This window comes from Thamnophis elegans, chromosome 13 (genome assembly GCF_009769535.1).
Source record: "Thamnophis elegans isolate rThaEle1 chromosome 13, rThaEle1.pri, whole genome shotgun sequence".
Classification (NCBI taxonomy): Eukaryota; Metazoa; Chordata; class Lepidosauria; order Squamata; family Colubridae; genus Thamnophis; species Thamnophis elegans.
Window position 1 is genome coordinate 38,445,576 of NC_045553.1, and position 18,984 is coordinate 38,464,559.

An 18,984-nucleotide genomic window follows, 5' to 3' on the forward strand; every position below is an offset into this window, starting at 1 on the left:
ACCCAAGTAATCTATTCCTCCTCTCTTCAGACAACAACTGCCACCAGTTTAATTTACTCTTTGTATTTCACAGCCTTGAGCTACCTAGAGATCCTGGCCCAAGAAACAAATGCTGAACTTTAATCAGGGCACTCAGATGGATTGGGAAGTAACTCTTGACCACAATAAAGATCTCCCTTTTTTCCATTTGCCACTATTCATTGGAGGAACCAAGTGTTCCTCTGGAAAAAAACCAAACAGACTTAAAAATACTGGAAAAGGGACTGTCAGGAATGATTGTTAGACCATCTCACTGGATTAAACTGAAGAATGAAAGAAATAGGGTTAAGATCAGGATTTCAGCAACCTGATCATCATCAGATATTTTCAGCCATCCCCACCCCCACAGATGTCAGGCACAGTGGTTATTAGATCATCACAAAATTCCCATTTGGAAGAAAACAAACGAATGAGACGGTTTCCTGTTGCTCTTTCTACTTCCCACCAATCTTACTTTTTCATTTATTCCCCAAGGCAAGTACACACTGAAATTTTTTTAGCAGTGCACTCAATTATACCATTTTTTTCATTGGAGAATGGCTTTGGCATTACGTTTGCTCTAGTTCCAAAAAATAAAATGAGGAGGAATCCTTCATGCTCTCAGTGCTTGATTGTTTTCTTTCAGGTGACTCAACCTAGGTAACATCATCTTCATGAGCACTGATGATGTTATCTCATTTGGGTAATGAAACGTCTGCAAGAAAACAAGCAAGCTCAGAGAGCACCAAGGACCCCACATTTCAACTCTGAGCTACAAATATTCTCCTTTGTAAAAATGATGTTCGGTTCATGGCATACTTGCTATTTCTTTCTTTCTTTCTTTCTTTCTTTCTTTCTTTCTTTCTTTCTTTCTTCCTTCCTTCCTTCCTTCCTTCCTTCCTTCCTTCCTTCTTTCTTTCTTTCTTTCTTTCTTTCTTTCTTTCTTTCTTTCTGTCGGTCTGCCTGCCTGCCTGCCTGCCTGCCCACTCTCATATCTCCCATCCATCCATCACATCTGTCTGTCTGTCTGTCTGTCTGTCTGTCTGTCTGTCTGTCTGTCTATCTATCTATCTATCTATCTATCTATCATCTATCTCATCTTATTTATCTCTCTATCATCTATCATCTCTCTCTCTCTCCCCCTCCCTCTCCCTATCTGTCTCATCCCTTTTTCAATCTCTGTCTTCTATCTGTCCATCCATCCATCCATCCATCCATCCATCCATCCATCCATGAAAATAAGCAGTGCCCTCCAACTGCTGATGGTAGCCAACCAAGTGCACAAGGAACCCCAGCCATACTGCCATCGAGGTCAATAGCCCTCCATCTAATTTTCTGAGCCCACCAACAATGGCATCCACAATTTATTTGTTCTTGAACACGTCTCCTTCATAATTAGGCATATCAGAAAAAAAAATGCAAGCAGTAAGAGAAACGTTATGGATCTCTGTAACATGGGCCAAAATATTATTATTTCTTTCCACTGAGTTGCCTTCACAAAAGCTTATATAAAATATTTTGCTAAGTTAATTCAGCAGAACAAAATAGATGTTCTGCTTCCTACTTTTTAAGGAACTGTGGGTTCTGATCAGCAGACGCAGATGCTTCTTTATGCACCGCTAACGATGATGGCATTAAATCACCCATAAAGCAAACTACATCTTTAGAATCTTCTCAATTTCCAGAGAAAACAACAATTGGAGACAACCATAGGAGAAAAAAACAACCACAGCGACAGGGGAGGGGGGGAAGCTAATGTGTGACTGTTGGTTTTTAAAGTTAATATTATATCATGAAGGCCTTTTGAAAAAGAAAGGAAAAAGAGCGAATTCCTTCTTACAGTTGGTGTGGGATTTTGAAATTTACTGAAATCTTGGTCTCCTGTTCTGTTTCATGAAAGCATTCTGAATACTGACAGGAGCTTTATGCAAAATCAGAAAAAGACATGGGAAAAATAAGTGATGCTAATGGAAATTCCCCCTCTGGGAAAACTTACTTGGCAGACCATATAACAGCTGCATAGACAAAATGGCTGCCAGGTGCCTAAAGAAATTACATTGACTGTATAAAGATCAGATCTAAGATTCAGAACAGTATAATAGTCAAGAGTTGCCCCATTATTCCTCACTGGGAATCCTGTGTTCCAAATGAGGAAGTTGGAGATAAACCTTACATATTTATTTTTGAGATGGGAAAGCTTTAGATTAATTTAAGAATTTTTTTTTAAAGAAAAATGATAGTATAAGGGGAGGGCAAATCACTGTTGACAAGAAAACAAAAATGGACATATTAAAAAGTCAAACATGGATTTGAGTGGGTTTTTAATTTTATTAACTGAAATCTCAGTCTCGTGGCAACAGGTGATACCCCCTTCACATAATCAGCTATGCTACATTTCAAAAATATTGTTTGGAAAAATAGCAATATGAAAAAAGCTACCAAATGTCTCCACTGAACATTAAGGTGTACAAAAGTTTATATTTAGCTAAGGGTGGATATATATAAAGCAAAAATGCATATTACCGCCTCTCTACATTTGGGAAACTTTTGTATAAAAAAAAGAAATGAAGATGTATTGCATCTTGTTTTAAAATCTGCAGAAGGAGCTGGCATTTGGATAGAACGGATTAAGGTATGCGTACCTGTGAAAATCATGAGGACAGGGTATAGACTGCTCCTGCTTGGGCAAGGGGTTGGAGTAGATGACCTACAAGATCCTTTCCAACTCTGTTAATCTAATCTAATCTAATCATATTTAATCTAATCATTACTAATTGTGTCCAGTGTCCTCAATTAAAGCTTTATTTTGATGCTGGAAATTTTTCATTGAATTCTTAGTCGTTTCAAATGTTCTATCCGCAACACTGTCTGGATACTTTTGAGATTCAAAGAAGACTACAACGTTTGTTTAAGTAAACCTACTTCAAACTTTTCCTTCTCTTAGGCAACTGTCCATAATTTCACAGAGATTGTGGATTAAGAGACCTTTTGATCAATTGGAGCAGAGAAAATTAGGTAATCATTTGATTCTCCTTTTTCCATATATGGTTGCTTTTGTTGAATGTGTGAACTTTTGATTTTTTTGGTTCTATTTCCAAAGGTGATATGCAGACACAAATAAGCATACAATTACTTTATCTCTACAGATTCCTGTAGCTTAAATCCAGTAAAGCTGTAGCTCTTGTATTCCAATTAACATACTGTCTGTTCCAACAGCCTGCTTCTGTTTATTTTCTGTTTTTATTTTCCTCTTTTCAAATGACTCTGACATGTTTGATACAACTAATCAAAACAATATTTTCTGTGCATTTTTATACAGTACATACATACACTGCTACTCCTTTGTCTTGATTCTGTTGGGATAGCCTTCTATCCCAACTTTGAAATTCTGTTGTGGACATTTGGACCCCTTTAATTGTTCACCTTAAAAGGCAAAGCATCTTGGAAGGAACTACAGGGCTGATGAGATATGACTCCTTCTGCACCGTTCCCAACATTTAGGCATTTATATGAACATTTCAATTTCCATGGGGAAACTTTATCAGAACTTGAAGCCATGTTCTATCAAACTTTCAGGGTCTGGATTAAGTTTCATAACCCACAATTCTACATAAAAAGTGTCTCTGTTATCCATGTGCATGCATGTTTTCATACAAGGCCATGTACAGATTAACAATTTACTTGGGGCTGCCCCTGAAGAATGTTCGGAGGCTACAATTGGTCCAGAATGCAGCCGCGCGAGCGATACCTAGGTACACCCATGTTACACCTATCCTCTGCGAGCTACACTGGCTTCCCATCAGTCTCCGAATGCGCTTCAAGGTGCTGGTCGTTACCTTTAAAGCCCTACATGGCTTAGGACCTGGATACCTACGGGACCGCCTCCTGCCACATACTCCCAATGACCTATAAGATCCCACAGATTGGGCCTCCTTCGGGTACCGTCAACCGGGCAATCCCGGTTGGCGACTACTCGGGGAGGTCTTTCTCTGTAGCTGCTCCAGCCCTGTGGAATGATCTCCACGCAGAGATCCGGACCCTTCCCACTCTCTCAGCTTTCCGTAAGGCCACTAAAACCTGGCTGTTCCAGCAGGCCTGGGGCTGTTGACTCCAAAATATGGTCCAGCCCCACTTGGAATGGAGTGCATGGTTTGTTTTTAAGTCTATCTTTTTTTTTTTTTTTTCTATGCCTTTTGATTTATTTGTATTGTGAGCTGCCCGGAGTCCTACGGGATTGGATGGCATACAAGTGTTATTAAACTTTAAACTTTAAACAGAGTTGGAAGGGTCCTTGGAGGTCATCTAGTCTAATCCCCCTGCCCAAGCAGGAAACCCTACACCATTTCTGACAAATGGCAGTCCAATCTCTTCTTGAAAGCTTCCAGTGATGAAGCTCCCACAACTTCTGAAGGCAAGTTCTGTTCTATGGGTTGATTGTTCTCACTGTCAGAAAATTTCACCTTACTGTTAGATTGAATCTCTCCTTGTCCAGCTTCCACCCATTATCCCTTGTCTGGCCTTCGGGTGCGTTGGAAAATAGCTTGAACCCCTCCTCTCTGTGGCAGCCCATCAAATATTGGAAGACTGCCATCATGTCTCCCCTGGTCCTTCTCTTCACTAGACTAGACATGCCCAGTTCCTGCAACTGTTCATCGTATGTATTAGCCTCCGTTCCCCTAATCATCTTGGTTGCTCTTCTCTGCACTTTTTCTATGTGTGTCAACTCTCAAAACAACTCTAGCTGAAGCCACATTTTTCTTGCTTTATTTCTTAGTTGCCATACTTAGGGGGTGGGATGTAGAATGTTTTCCTCCAATGTGCCAGACATGGCAACCATAAGGCTCCTGAGAACCAAACCTGGCAATGGCAGGAGGGAGTGCTGAAAAGTTCAGCACTGGCTTGGTTGGCTAACGTGACGGAAGGGTGGTGGCCAGTATCTAGTCTTTAATTATACCAAAAACATGGGAATTATTCAGTGTTGGTTTCACCTCTGACCGTGCCGATATGATATAACAGGAGTTTTGAGGAAGTCAAGTCTTGAATTGATTGGGAGACAACAGAACCAGCAAGAATTACATGATGTGTGTGCAAAGGCCAGTTTGCCCAGGTCACAACTCTTTGCTATACTTCTCTGACCTAGGCTTCCCGAGAGCAGGAAGCAAACTCCTTATCCTGACAAAAAACCCTTTGATTAATTTACCATGAATTCTGCTCATTCACACACAGCAAAGTCTTTCAAGGGAGGATTTACAGTTACAGACCTTATCTGGCTTAGAGAGCTGACAGTCAAAACTTGGCAAGGAGTTGAGTCATGAACCAATGAAAGGAACTAATTGTCTCCTGCAAACTCCACTCCTCTTTTATTTTCTCTGGGAGGGGATTCATTGTCCACCTCTGGGATTCATTGTCCACCTGTGGCCTTACTCCCAAGTCGACCCCTGTTCTTTAGGTGATCCAGTGGTGGGTTGCAGGCAGTACACCCCAGTACAAGTGTACCGGAGCCTGCCTGGAGCACCAGATACCGTTCCGGTACAGTGCTCCGGAGGGCCTGCCCCCCTCCAAGGTCCTTACCGGTCTTTTAAGTCTTCGGTGCTTCTGTGCATGTGCATGGCGTGTACTGCACCTGTATGACGCTCTGCTGAGTAGCTGGAGCGTTGTAGAGGCGCTCAGATGCATGCACGCACTGTGCATGTATGCGCACGTGCTATGCACATCCATATGTACGCCGCCAGGTTGTACCGGTTGGAATGGGATCTGGAACCCACCACTGAGCTGTTCCCTTCATCTGGCCACAACATATACACATTTCACCATTCATGTGAGTAATGTATGAGAAGACCATTGAAAACAACAACACGCCCCCCCCCCCCAAAAAAAAAACTACTAATGTAAAGGTTTCTATAAGTGATGGGCAACCTATTTGTTCGACATTGGGTCTCCTACTGCAAATATTTCTGAAGAAAGTTGCAAAGAATAAATATAATTTCCCCAAATGTTTGGATTGATTCATAAGGCTGGGGGGTGCTACATCATTATGTATATCCCCTAACTGTCAAGCGTTCACATTGGGCTCAGCTGTCATTCTTTTATTTTCTGTATGCTTAGTTCCTTATTCAGGGATTGATTTACTTGACCAAAACATCTCAGACATGACTTAGACTTTTTATTGCAGGTAAGAATGAAACTATGTGCACAAAGACTTGCCCAGTGCAATATGCGGAAATCGAATACTTTAGAATTATACTCTATGGTTTAAATTCTAGGCTGTTTTCTTCTACCTTTTCTAGTCAACAGGTACCTGGATGTTCCCTTAATGGCCTTAGGATGCAATTTTTCTGTGTAACTATAATGTTTCTCTCTAGCCTTGAAACTGCTGGCACCTTCTTTGTCAGCAACATTTTTTTATACCTTAGCAACTTTATGGCTGGATGAAGTACGGATAGATCAAAAGCAGCGCTGGTATCAAAAAGACGAGCTACTTTTAGCATGCTGTGAATTTCCAACCCAAGTAAGGAAGAAGCTTTAAAAACAATTTTGAAGCCACCAGTTATTGCTGGCTTGTTTTTGAATTTTACGTATAATTTGTCTCTCTTTGTACTCCAGTGGAAATGAGGAAAAGACAGAATATTAACTTCTATGGACAAAGAAAAGCAATTAAGAGACTAGCTTCTGCCAATTTCTTATTTTTAATAGCAAGCACATTAAATATTGGTAGCCTGAGAAGCTCTTTCTATGAGATTTAATTCTTTAACTGGAAGCTGCTTGGGTGACATTTTGCATTGCAAGTGTTTTTGATAGTTTAATTATTTTGGTTCTGAGTTCCACCTAACTATTCCAAGAGTAATCAAAGATAGTGAGAGCTCAATCGATTAAGGAAATGATCAGCTATATATCATTTAAAGTATATGCAATAGGAACATATATAACACCAATTTCAGGTTGTCTTCAGTAGTGCGCATCTTCATTTTATCACTATGGTTTGGTTTCATGGGACCAGTTCAGACAATGAGTAAGTAGACTAAGAAAGCTACTTCTCTTACTATGATTGCTATTTGCACATTCACTGCCTCTGATGAGCGAGCAAGCAAGCAGTACCAAATCATTAGATTCTGTCACTGATTTGTCCTTGGATATGAATCTGGGTAGACACCAAGTCATGAAGATGTCTGGTGCCAGGTTGTAAAAGTAGGAGATGAAAAGTGGACCTTTATTTATTCAGAATAGAACTGGAAGGGACCTTGGATGCCCTCTAGTCCAACCCCCTCATCAAGCAGAAGACCCTATACCAGAGGTGGGTTCCTACCAGTTCGCACCTATTCGGTAGAACCGGTTCGTCAAATCTACCGAACCAGTTAGAAGAGGTTCTACCAGTGGACCCGGAAAGCAGGCCACACCTACAAAAGGGGTTCCAATTTTTTTTGAAACCACCACTGGTGGTTGTGTAATGTTCTGCAGTTATCTATGCATTAATAATGACCTAGTAATATTTCCTTATACGTTTTAGGAACCTTTCCTTACATAATTGGTGTTTTCTTTCATACTTTTGGATTTCTAATTTCTGTTTCCGTTAGTTGGCAATTGCTAAAACCAATCCCACGTGAAAAAGTATTCAAAGCCTTCTTGATTTTAATGGTCAATTTATTTATTCCTGCCCGTTGTAATATGTATTCACTTGCATATCTCTGTTTTTCCACTGTTGTGCAAACACAATTCCAGCAGCTGCTAACATGTGTAAAATTAAATATATATTATACTCCCTTTCAAATAGCTGACAAAATATTTCTGGTTTTAATTCCATATCTTGCTTTACGATTGCTTCTAATTACTAACTTCTGAATAGCTACTTGGACCGACCTAAGTACTAATTCATAATTTCGTATCCTGTCACATGGGCGGTAAGCCACTCCCATCCGGTCACATGGGCAGCAAGCCACTCTCATCCGATCACATGGGTGGCAAACCACTCCCACAAAGGAGGCCACACCCACAGAGTAGGTTCCAACAATTTTTGAAACCCACCACTGCCCTATACCATTTCAGACAAGTGACTGTCCAGTCTTTTTTTAAAAACCTCTAGTAATGAAGTACCCACAACTTCTGAAGGCAACTTCTGTTCCACTGGCCAACTGTTTTCACTGTTAGGAAGTTCCTCCTTATTGCTTCTCTCCTTGATTAGTTTTTATCCATTGTTTCTTGTCCTGCCAGCAGGTGCTTTGGAAAATAAGTTGACCCCCTCCTCTTTGTGGCAGCCCCTCAAATATTGGAATAGTGTTTTCATGTCACCCTTAGTCCTTCTTTTCTCAAGACTAGCTGTACCCAAATCCTGAAACCGTACTTCATATATGTTTTAGTCTCCAGGCCTTTAATCATCTTGGTTGATTAAGATCATTAATCCTTTAGAGGTTTTTTTTAAACTCTTCTAAGTTTAAACTCGTATTAAATTCCATATTTAATATGGAAGTTTCCTTTAGAGAGGGACCTTCCAAATTAATGTGGAAGACTTCTCCCTAGGCATTGTAACATCAGATGTGGGTCTGCCCCAAATTGTTGGACAAGTTAAAATAATCTCTCAGATGCTTAGAAATAAAGACACTCCCGTCTTTTTTCTTTTCTTTTTGAAAAACATTGGGAAGAAAAGTAAAACCGTGGCAATATAGAAAGTTGGAAAGAATACTTGGAAAGGAAGATGTTACACTGACCTTCAGTCATTCGCCGATACTTCTCTTTGTACATAAATCCAAAGACCAAATAACATCCTCTTCTTGGGAGACCAAGTTCTACAAAAGTCAAAGCAAAGTATAGATCAATTGGCAAAATGGTGCATTACAAATCGTGTCTGCTTTAAATATATAGTGATACTCTTCAATATAAGGAACTAGATCCCAAATAGATTGCCCTTTGTTTTCAGAGGGCTGTGAAAATAACTACAGACTTTCTCACATCCTGGACATAAATTGTTTCAACTTCTACCCTCAGAACGACACTATAGGGCACTGCACACTGGAACAACTAGACACAAAGACAGTTTTTCCCCAAATGCCATCACTCTGCTAAACAGCTAATTCTCACAACACTGCCATAGTACCTACTAAGACTGTATTACTATTATTTTTCTCTTCCTTCCTAGTATCTATTTCTTCCCCACTTATGACTATAACCATGTTGCTTGTATCTTTCAATTTATATTGTTTTATTTGTTTCCTAGTATGGTTTCATTGCTTATTAGTAACTTATGACTATCACTAAGTGTTGTATCATGCTTGTTGATGAATGTATTCTATTTTATTTTTCTTTATGTAAACTGAGAGCATATGCACCAAAGACAAATTCCTTGTGTGTCCAATAGAATAAAGAATTCTATTATATTCTATATTCTATATTCTATATTCTATATTCTATATTCTATATTCTATATTCTATATTCTATATTCTATATTCTATATTCTATATTCTATATTCTATATTCTATATTCTATATTCTATATTCTATTCTTCATTCCACTATTCTATACTGTATATTGTATATTGTATTCTATTCTATTCTCCATTCCACTATTCTATATTCTGTTCTATTCTATATTCTGTATTCTGTATTCTGTATTCTGTATTCCGTATTCCGTATTCCGTATTCCGTATTCCATATTCCATATTCCATATTCCATATTCTATATTCTATTCTCCATTCCAGTATTCTTTATTCTGTGCTATTCCGTATTCCGTATTCCGTATTCCGTATTCCGTTTTCTATTCTATTCTATTCTATTCTATTCTCCATTCCACTATGCTATATTCTGTTGTATTCTGTATTCTGTATTCTGTATTCTGTATTCTGTATTCTGTATTCTGTATTCTGTATTCTGTATTCTGTATTCTGTATTCTGTATTCTGTATTCTGTATTCTGTATTCTGTATTCTGTATTCTATTCTATTCTATTCTTCATTCCACTATTCTCTATTCTATTCTATTCTTCATTCCACTATTCTCTATTCTATTCTATTCCATTCCATTCCATTCTTTTATTCTATTTTATTTCTAATATGAAAAAAATTGTAAAAGTCAGATTTCCGAAGGTATGAAGTTATTAATTTTTTTTTTTGGGGGGGGAGATATGTACCAGTGTTTTCACTGATAGATGAACCAATTAGGAGGAAAACAAGAATAATAGGCACTGCTCAAATTCTACACATATTCTATTTCTAAACACCCGCTGCATGCCTGCAGAATTATTTCACACATCAAAACAAACACATTTGTGTTTGGCATGGAGCCTATCGCTGCAATATATCTCTGTCCCCAGACAGCCAAAGATTCTGTCTTGTTATTCTGACTTCAAAATGATTCATTTATTGAGTTTACCAAAGGGTGTGGACAATCCCAGTGGTATCCCTGTTTTTTTTTTAATATTGAATGTGATATCTAAAGTGGAAATTAATTTATATCATCAATTTGAGCAGTGGTTAGCTGTCACTACATCTTGCGCTGGAAATATTTATGAATTGGAGACCGTGACTCAAAATGTGAATGACTGAGTTAGCCTTCGGAACTGAAAACTGGGGAATTCCCCGCCTGTGTTATAAGCTTGGTTTGTTTGCTTTTTGAAGAAAACTTTTTGAGGGGGCTAATTATGAAAAATCAGGGCTGATTTCAGTTTTATATTATTTTGCTAAGCCTATCACGCTACCGGATCCCTTTGGTTTTTAAGCAGGTAGCTGGAATTGTGTGGGTATATTATTTCAAGCATGAATTCGCCTACTTTTTCCATCTGAAATGGGTATGGATTACTCTAGAAATGTCTAGGATTTTTATCAGTGCCTATCCAACTCACATTCCCAACAGAAAGTCCTTCCTCTGCTCCAAAGGTTTGCTTCGGATGCCATGTTTACATCAAAGACATGCTCAGTAAACCTCTGGCTTCCACAGATACAAGTAATGAAAGCTTTATAATCCCTTTCACTTAGCAGACGGTGTGATGAAATAGAACACGGAACCTGCATGGAAATATAAATCTGTCTCCAGGCTCTCTGCATTTTCAAAGCAAACTAGCAAACTAAAGTGGTTGAACGTCAAGGCCTGGTGAAGTCCATACCTCTGATCTCTTGCTTTCTTACAGAAGGTATTTGGGCTATTCAAGAATAGCTTTTTCTAAAGGAAAGAGCAGATGTATTTGTGAATGTGCATGGGTATACACACACACACACTGTATGTGTATGTATGTATGTACAGTATATATAGCAAAGCTGGCTGAGGAACTCTGGGAGTTGAAGTCCACAGGTCTTAAAGTTGCCAAGGTTGGAGACCACAGCTTTAGAGGACAGGTTCACCCCCTCTTCTTTGTGATTGCCCCTTAGATATCAGAACATTGCTACCCTGTTATCCCTGCTCCTTCTTTTCATTAGTCTAGACATACTCAATTCCTGCTACAGTTCTTCATAGGTTTTAGCTTTGGGCTTGTTGTCCAGCTTATTAAGGTCAACGTTTATTCATTTAATGTAGTGAGGTATGCTAATTTTGCTCGCCATCCTTTTAAAGTGAAATCTGCAAAGAGAAAGCTCCTGCATCTAAGGACAGGTTGATTGCAATTTCCTTAACCCAACTTCTAAGTCAAAACCAATCTCTCTGTCATTCATCTGTGATGAATAGCAAAGAGCCAATGGAGAAACATGAAAAATTAATTTTTAATTTCTATTAATCAGTGTAGATCAGTATTAATCCAATCCATTTTAACATTCTCACATTAGTAGGTAAGTGATGAATTTTTAACATGGAATTTTTTAAAAGAAAAAAATGAAAAAGGTCTCATTTTTTTTTAAAAAAACCATAAAAACCAATCAGCTCTCCACACCACTTAGTTCTGCATGGCATTTAATATACAGCATTATCACTGTAAAATGGTAGAAATAAACAGACTACTGTTTACATATTTATTCTTAGGAAAGCAAATATAGCAGTGATCCTTATTAAAAGGCTCATGCAGGAAACCCTATACCATTTCAAACAAATGCCTGTCCAATCTCTTCTTAAAAACTTCCAGTGTTGGAGCATTCACAGTTTCTGGAGGTAAGTTGTTCCACTGAAGAAACGTTCTAACTGTGAGGAAATTCCTCCTCAGTTCTAAGTTGCTTCTCTCCTTGATCAGTTTCCATCCATTGCTTCTTGTTCTACACTCAGGTGCCTTGGAGAATAGTTTGACTCCCTCTTCTTTGTGGCAACCCCTGAGATATTGGAACACTGCTATCATGTTTCCCCTAGTCCTTCTTTTCATTAAACTGGACATATCCAGTTCCTGCAACCGTTCTTCATATATTTTAGCCTCCAGTCTCCTAATCATCTTTGTTGCTCTTCTCTGCATTCTTTCTAGACTCTATGCTTCTAGATATGCTTACTTTCTAGTGTTATCAATGATATTTTCTCAGCATCAGTCATCATTTTGTAAATATTTACCCAGTCCTACAAAGACAAGTCCCTTTTAAACCCACTTGTATCAAATCATGTCCCTGTTTAACATCAACAAGCTCAAACCTCTCACAGAAAAACTCACATTATTTTGGTTACCCTAGACTCTAACTGACAACCAGTAGTATTTGTAATGAATAGCGATGACATCAACCTTTTCCCTGAAGTTGTTTGCTCTTCTCTGCACTCTTTCTAAGGTCTCAACATCTTTTTTACATCGTGGCAACCAAAACTGAATGCAGTTTTCCAAGTGTGGCCTTACCAAGGCATTATAAAGTGGTATTAATCCTTCACGTGATCTTGATTCTATTCCTCTGTTTATGCAGCCTAGAACTGTGTTGGCCTTTTTGGCAGCTGCAGCACATGGCCGGCTCCTATTTAAAAGATTGTCCACTAGGACGTACATCGTCTTGCAGTTACTTGTATTGAGGGAATTACCACCTGTACTGTACCTGTACTTTTTGTTTTTCTTGCCTAAGTGTAGAACCTCGTGACCCGACAAAAGCGTGAACGTCAAAAGCGCGCCGACAAAACCGTGGCGCTAAAACCGCGATGTCAAAAGCGCGCCGACAACAGTGCGCCGACAGAAGCGCGATTTAAGTTAAGATAAGGTTTAGGGTTAGGTTTAGGGTTAGGTTTAGGGTTAGGTTTAGGGTTAGGTTTAGGGTTAGGTTTAGGGTTAGGTTTAGGGTTAGGTTTAGGGTTAGGTTTAGGGTTAGGTTTAGGGTTAGGTTTAGGGTTAGGTTTAGGGTTAGGTTAAGGGTTAGGTTTAGGGTTAGGTTTAGGGTTAGGTTTAGGGTTAGGTTTAGGGTTAGGTTGCAGCGCGCTTCTGTCGGCGCGCTGTTGTCGGCGCGCCTCAGCGCTCATTCATCTGCGCAGTTTTGTCGGCGCGGTTTTGTCACCACGGTTTAGTCAGCCGCGTTTTTGTCGTTCACGCATTTGTGGTGGAACCGTAGAACCTTACTTTTTTCACCATTGAATTTCATTTTGTGAAAAAAGTAAGGTTCCACATTTAGGCAAGAGAAACAAAATGCACAGGTACAGTATAGGTGGTAACTGTGAGAGGGTTCTTGGAGTCCTAGTGGACAACCATTTAAATATGAGCCAGCAGTGTGCAGCAGCTGCCAAAAAAGCCAACACCGTTCTAGGCTGCATAAACAGATAGAATCAAGATCACATGAAGTGTTAATGCCACTTTATAATGCCTTGATCAGGATCAGGATTTCACCTCATTGCACAGCTCTTGGGTTTCGAACCCCGGGGCTGACAAAGCTCAGCATCTTTAATCACTGAGCCATCGCACAAACACCCCAATCCTTACTAAGGATTTAATAAACTACTAAGGTATCGAAATGTTATTTAAAAAAAAAAACTAAATTACCCTAACCTTATCAACCACATTAAATAATGACTTTGGAAATGAACAAATCAACCCCCTTTTACTTTAGTGGGGAATTGTAATTGCATAATTATTATCATCTTGTTTTGCACAGTCCTGTTTACTGCCGCTGACTATGCTGGTAATTATTAAATTACAAAAAGATCTATATCCCCCAAAAGAGTCCCAGCATGTCATTCAAAAAGATACACACAGAGTAAAATGCCTGGCCTGTATCAACTCCATGTTGAAACCAATGGGTTGGTGAATTTTGCTAATTCCGCGAAGAGCTGAAAATGCTTAACCTTAGAAACCCAGATAAGATCCAGTTGGCCTGGATCTTGTTTACAATATATTGTTTACATTAATCAGGGTGAATGATGGGGCACCCAAGAGTTTTTTTCCCCTTAGCTATCACACTTTTTCATGCTCAATTTCACCTTTCAGCCCTGAGCCTTAATATCTTCCCAGTTAACAAGTGAAAAAGGTCAAGGGTCACCACTCCTGGTCTGTGCTTGGGATATTTTGGTAGTCCTCGACTTACGACCATGGTTGAGCCATGAAATTTATAATTGCAGCAGTTGTTAAATGAATTTTGCTCCATTTTACCACCTTTCTTGCCGCAGTTGGTAAGTGAACCACTGCAGTTGTTGAGTTGGTAACACGGTTGTTAAATTAATCCGGCTTCTCCATTGATGTTGATTGTCAGTAGGTCACAAGAGGAGATCATGTTTCCCCCCCCCCCCAGGACACTGCAACCGTCATAGCAATAGCAGTTAGACTTATATACCGCTTCATAGGGCTTTCAGCCCTCTCTAAGCGGTTTACAGAGTCAGCATATTGCCCCCACAGTCTGGGTCCTCATTTCACCCACCTCGGAAGGATGGAAGGCTGAGTCAACCTTGAGCCGGTGAGATTTGAACCGCTGAACTGCAGATAACAGTCAGCTGAAGTGGCCTGCAGTACTGCACCCTAGCAATAGCAATAGCAATAGCAGTTAGACTTATATACCGCTTCATAGGGCTTTCAGCCCTCTCTAAGCGGTTTACAGAGTCAGCATATTGCCCCCACAGTCTGGGTCCTCATTTCACCCACCTCGGAAGGATGGAAGGCTGAGTCAACCTTGAGCCGGTGAGATTAGAACCGCTGAACTGCAGATAACAGTCAGCTGAAGTGGCCTGCAGTACTGCACCCTAACCACTGCGCCACCTCGGCTCCTATGAGTCTGTTGCCAACCATCTGAATGTTGATCACATGACCATGAGGAGGTTGCGACCGTTGTAAGCGTGAACAATGGTCATAAGTCACTTTTATGAGACAAGGACCACCTTCTGCCCTCAAAATGACAGGGCCCTTCTACCCTCAACTTCTGCCCTCAAAATGAAGCTATAGGGCACCACACACAGAACAACTACCCTATTTTCCTGAAAATAAGACCTTCCCTGATAATAAGCCCAATCGGACTTTTGAGCACATGTGGTAAAATAAATCCTCTCCCAAAAAATAAGCCCTCCCTAAAAACATTGCAACACAGCAGCAGCCATGAGGTGACCACGCTCGCCGCCTCCTGCACCCCAGAAATAATAAGACCTCCCCGAAAATAAGGCCAAGCGTTTATTTTGGGGTTAAAAGAAAACAAGACACTGTCTTATTTTGGGGAAAACACAGTAGACACAAGGAAAGTCCCCCCCCCCATTCCACCACTCTGCTTAACAACTAATTCCCACAACTGTCAAATAATTTACAAAGACTGTACTACTATTATTCTTCTCTTCCTTTCTAGTATCTCTTTCTCTCCACTTAGGACTATATCCATGTTGCTTGTATCTTTCAATTTATATTGTTTTAATTTGTTTTCTAGTGTGATTTGATAGCTTATTAGTAACCTTGATTATCATTAAGTGTTGTATCTTTTTATTCTTGAAAAATGTATTTTATTCTCCTTATGTACACTGAGAGCATAGGCATCAAAGAAAAATTCCTTGTGTGTCCAACCACACTGGGCCAGTAAAGAATTATATTCCATTCCATTCTATTCTATATTCTATATTCTATATTCTATATTCTATATTCTATATTCTATATTCTATATTCTATATTCTATATTCTATATTCTATATTCTATATTCTATATTCTATATTCTATATTCTACATTCTACATTCTACATTCTACATTCTACATTCTACATTCTACATTCTACTCCATTCCATTCTATTCTATTCTCCATTCCACTATTCTATATTCTGTTCTATTCTGTATTCTGTATTCTGTATTCTGTATTCTGTATTCTGTATTCTGTATTCTGTATTCTGTATTCTGTATTCTGTATTCTGTATTCTGTATTCTGTATTCTGTGTTCTATTCTATTCTATTCTATTCTATTCTATTCTATTCTATACTATTCTATTCTATTCTATTCTTCATTCCACTCTTCTCTGTTCTGTTCTGCTCTATTCTATTCTATTCTATTCTATTCTATTCTATTCTATTCTGCCTTAATCTAGGGACTTTCTTGTAAACTCCTCTTTGAATCTGAGGATGATAGGTTTATAAATTGGAATCTCCTTTTCTACTAAGAATTGTTCCAGAACAAATAAATAAAATATTTCACAATTATTAAGCTATATGCTGATGGCCATGAGGACATATTTGGCTCAACATTAGAAAATAGATACTTTGCCAATAGTGTTAGACTCAGAAACCAAAATTTGGAGAACATACAGCAAAGGCTAAATTAGCAGTATACATTGAGAACAGAAGCTTGACTAAATATGAGCAAGAAAGGATCCTTTATATATCAAGTGTCACACAAGAAGGAAAATCCCAACACTCACCATATGCTTTTCAAGGGGAAATTATTGGTGTGAAGATAGTAATTAGACACAGTTTCAATGTTTAAAATTATATTGAGCAATCATCAGCTGCATACAATGTGAGGGAATTTAAAATTATGTAGTTTCCCAATAGTTTTTTTTAATATATTTTTTTCAGCCTTCCTTTACTTGTTTACGTAAATACAATGGTAATATCAGTATTAAAATCATGCCTTATAGCTAGTTATTTCTAGGCGACACAATGAACTTTGTGATATATATATTTAATTAATATCAAATTGTATGTTTACAAATGACTTAGTTACCAATATTTTATACTTTATAACTTTATATACTTTAAACTATGTATCTTTCTATCTTCTTTTTAATGTAGATATTTATTCTATTTTATTCAATGATTTAATAAATAGATTTACAAATTTGTTTATTCTTCTTCTGAAAAAGTAGAAATTTTTGATCTCCTGCCTACAAAATTAATATTACATTACTGGTGGGCTGGTATACAAATGATCCTTCCTTCCTTCCTTCCTTCCTTCCTTCCTTCCTTCCTTCCTTCCTTCCTTCCTTCCTTCCTTCCTTCCTTCCTTCCCATAGCCAATTAGGTTTTGCAAGAATCATACAGGGCTCAATTTTGGAATATAGCAGTAAAAATGCTACAGTGAAGGGGTAGTAGAGGTTTATTATCATCATCATAATTTCTTCTGTTGTGCAGCTGTATCCCATCAGGAATGATAATAAATGTTTAATAGCCCATAATACCTGTTTAATAATTTTTAGAGTTCCTTCCTGCTTAATTGCAAGTTTATTAAAAAAAACACCAAGAAACTTTATAATTGTTGTAAAGACATAATTGCAAATCCAACACTTACTTAATATTGAGTTAATTATATTGCACCTAAACGTTCTTTCCCAAACATATTAAACATCAATTATTATTTTTTTTACTATTGATTTGTTTTAATTAACTATGCTATTATATACCAATTAAATTACTTTAAGGAAACTTAGAAACAAGGTTCTTTTTTATTTAAAGAAAATAAACCATTTTCTGTATTGAAATAAAGCACACTTTTATATTATCCCCGCTCCCTGAAATGGCCCTCATTTTAAACTGGTGGTAATAACAATGCACATTTGCACAATCACTGCTGTATTCAGAAAGAAATTCTGAATATTTCTTGGTGGGTTGGTTGCCTTGGGAGTCTGAAAACTAAATTTCACCCCCAAACTCTGGAAATGCTTCTGTACATTGAAACCTATTTTTTATTGTTTTCAGTTCATCACCAGCAGTCTGGTAACCTGGTCTGAAGGCTTAAATGTAGATGGAATAGAATAAAAGAGTTGGAAGGGAACTCGGAGGTCTTCTAGTCCAACCCCCTACCTAGGCAAGAAACCCTACACCACATCAGACAAATGGTTATCCATAGATGATCTCTTTTGGCTTCCAATAGTAGGTACAGTGATGTGAATCACTTATACATTTCCTACAATGGCCTACAGAGTTACTAAATCGTTTGTGAGCCACTCAGAGTCATGGATTTGAGATGAGCTGAAGGACTAGGTTGGGGACAGATTATTAGAGAGAGAGAAATCTAAATGTGGACCCTAAGAGTTGATAATGACTTGATGGTACATCATCACTATCATCGCCATTAAATATAAATATATAAATAAACTAATGATGAATTTGATGATGACAATGACAATGACAATGACGATGATGACAACTTGATCTAAGCTAAACGGTATCACTATAGTTCTGGCTATGAATTCTTCTACAAAGTCACGACTCACTGCATAAAAAAAATATTTCGATGATCTACTGCTATGACAATGATTTCCACCAGAAATACTCTTCAAAAAGTTGAAGAGAAGGTCAATGCTGGATTGGGGTCCAAAGATTAGGACAACATCAGTGTCAACTTTGAAGTTGACCTGTTCAAAGCCATTTTGAAGCTTCAGTGTGGCCACACTGGAGCTGAGGAATAGGGAGGGGAGAATAAAGATAGCTGGGGTTTGTAGCCAAAACAAAATGCTTTATCCTGGAAACCAAGGACATTTTCACACCTGGTCAGAGAGAGGAAGAGTGATGTTGCCAGGCAACCAGATGGAACCTTGATTGGACCATGTGACTGATTGTTTGGGGAAGGATTTTTTTTTAAAAAAAACTTTTAATTAAGTGAAAACCATGGGAATAGTCAGAGTTGGTTTTCACCAGAACTGTGCCAATGTGCTATATCCAATAAAACTGTTCTTTGAGGAACCTGCCTGTCTTGGAATATTGTTTGCTACTGGTGT